The sequence below is a fragment of the Panthera tigris genome, chromosome B4 (assembly GCF_018350195.1).
Source record: "Panthera tigris isolate Pti1 chromosome B4, P.tigris_Pti1_mat1.1, whole genome shotgun sequence".
Taxonomy (NCBI): Eukaryota; Metazoa; Chordata; class Mammalia; order Carnivora; family Felidae; genus Panthera; species Panthera tigris.
This window is the reverse complement of record NC_056666.1, coordinates 22,940,824-22,943,297: the sequence shown is the minus strand read 5'-3', so window position 1 is coordinate 22,943,297 and position 2,474 is coordinate 22,940,824.

Below are 2,474 nucleotides of genomic sequence, written 5' to 3'. Positions count from 1 at the left end.
GAGCTGTCTTCAACTCTATGGCTATAAGGAAAGTCTAAAAGGAAAAGATTTTTTTTATGAAACTTTAGAGAAATTCAGTAATACATATGAAATAGAAAATATCAGAGAATAACAACATCTGCTACTAACACTGATTTTAATCTTATGGAAAATAGAAAAAAATATGGCAGCCTTTTGAGACTTTTCCCAAACAGAATTTGAGAGCATGGTACAAAAGCTTACTTCAAATAAAATGGTTATACACAAATGTTTTTGAAAACTCACTTTAGACTTTTTTCATATCTTTTTATGAACATCATTTCTTTATTTCTTCACCTTCAAGCAGATCTAAAATTAAAGATAGCAATTATCCAGAATGGGTGGTTGCCTCTTAGGGTAAGCTAATAGCTATAACAATAAACCCCCAAATGTATAATAATAACATAATAGAAACTCATTTCTTGCTCACATAACAGTACTGTGCTGTGAATAAATGAGCAGAAACTCTTTTGCACACAGTTGCTCAAGAACCCAGACCTAGCGAGTGGGTAGGCTCTGTTCTATCCAGAGTTGGGAGACTCATGGACAGGCCAAGCCTAGAAAAGATACACACCATTTCTGTTTGCATTTTCTAAGCCAGTTACACTAATTGCACCAACTACCTCCAAATCTTATTTGCCTGATAAAAATTTCTCATTTACATTATTGTCCTATGTTAATGAGGAGGGTATGTCCTCTGTTTTCATGCAGTCAGTTAGGGACTCAAGTCTCCTTTTGTCTAGTGGCTCTGCTCAGTACAGCCATCCTTCTCCGTGACACTTAAGGATAAGATGTAGAATTTTATTTGTGAGATGATTCCTATACATACTAAATTTTAAATAATTCAAAGTCAGTAGCAATGCAAAAAAACCCGAATTATTTCAGCCTTATCATGGTTATGTTTTGGGGCCATGAATGAGAGTTGCCTTAAGTGATATCCCTGTGGTTCTAATGGATGATTTTTCTCTCGATTTCTGTAAATTTCTACTAAAGAATACAGACTTTTCCCCAGGCCCACAATGTTGTGGTAGATTGACTTTATTGCCTTTCTCACTCACAGGCTTCCTAGGGAAAACTTCCTATCCGTTGTTCCTGAGACATTATCCTAAACCACCCTACCATGGGATCCCAAACTTGAAAACCTCCAGTGCAAGCTTCCCATATCCACATCCAAACACACACACACACACACACACACACACACACACACACACACACACCTGGGTCATCCTACCAGGCAGGGGAGGGACAGACACCTGACTCAGGCGTTTGGTCAGTGACTGATCAGATTCTCTTTCTTGAGAACGTGAATTAAGAGACACAAGACCACAGGCATTTGGGAGAAGGCACTGGAGCCTAAAAGGTCAAACTTCATGCCTGCAGCTAGTTTGACTTGGTTTCTATTCCTATTCAAAAGAGCTCTGAATAGAATAAACATCTGATATGGTCTGGCCCCTTGCCTGTGATTTCTTCCAATTGGCTCCTTGAAATGCTACCCCCACCCCACTGTGACAGGCATTCCTTTAATATTGAAGTATAGAAGCCTCCCAAAATTTTGCACAGTGTTTTTCTCTACCCTTTTGTTTCTCCTCCTGCCTATCTGCCTGGAAGATCTCTGCTCTTCAAGAGTTGGATCACATTACATTTCTGTGACATCCCTTTTTGATGCCTCAGACTCTGTCCTCCTATTCTAGCATTGCTCATATCGTATTGTGCATATGTGGTTATCTGCTGCTTCCCACAAAACGGCAAGCTTCTGGGGGAGAAGGGACTGTATCTCATCATCTGCATTCCTTAGAATCTACATAATAACTGGTAGATAGAAGGTGCTCAGAAAAGTCTTTGTTGAATAAATTAATGATGCCCAAGCATATATATTAATGACCCTTTGGTATTATTAATTATCATGACAAAAATCAGACTTAGAAGATAGGGATTACTAAACAAAGCAGTTAATACAACAGCAGCTTGCTGCATGATCAAGTCAGGGGAAGGCAATTTCATGTAGTGCTTATGAACTTAAGCATTGGAGTTGGGTGGATTCAGGTTCACATCCCAGCTCAACGCTTACTAACTGTGCTAAAATCTTTTTAAGCTATGTTTTCCTGGGGCACCTGGGTGGCTCAGAGAGTTGAGCACCCAACTCTTGATCTCAGCTCAGGTCATGATCTCACAGTTCATGAGATGGGGCCTGTGCTGGGCTTCGCACTGACAATGTGGAGCCTGCATGGGATTCTCTCTCTCCTCCTCTCTCTTCCCATCTCCCCTTCTCTCTCAAAATAAATAAATAAACTTAAAGAAAAAGATACGTTTTCCTAATCTGTACGATGGGGTCGATAACCCATAGCCATGCTTTGCAGAGTTGTGATGAGAACAGAATGAAACAATACGTGTATAAAAACATAGTCCCTGGCATGTAGAAGGATAATACATTTATTGCTAAGATTTATTATTAA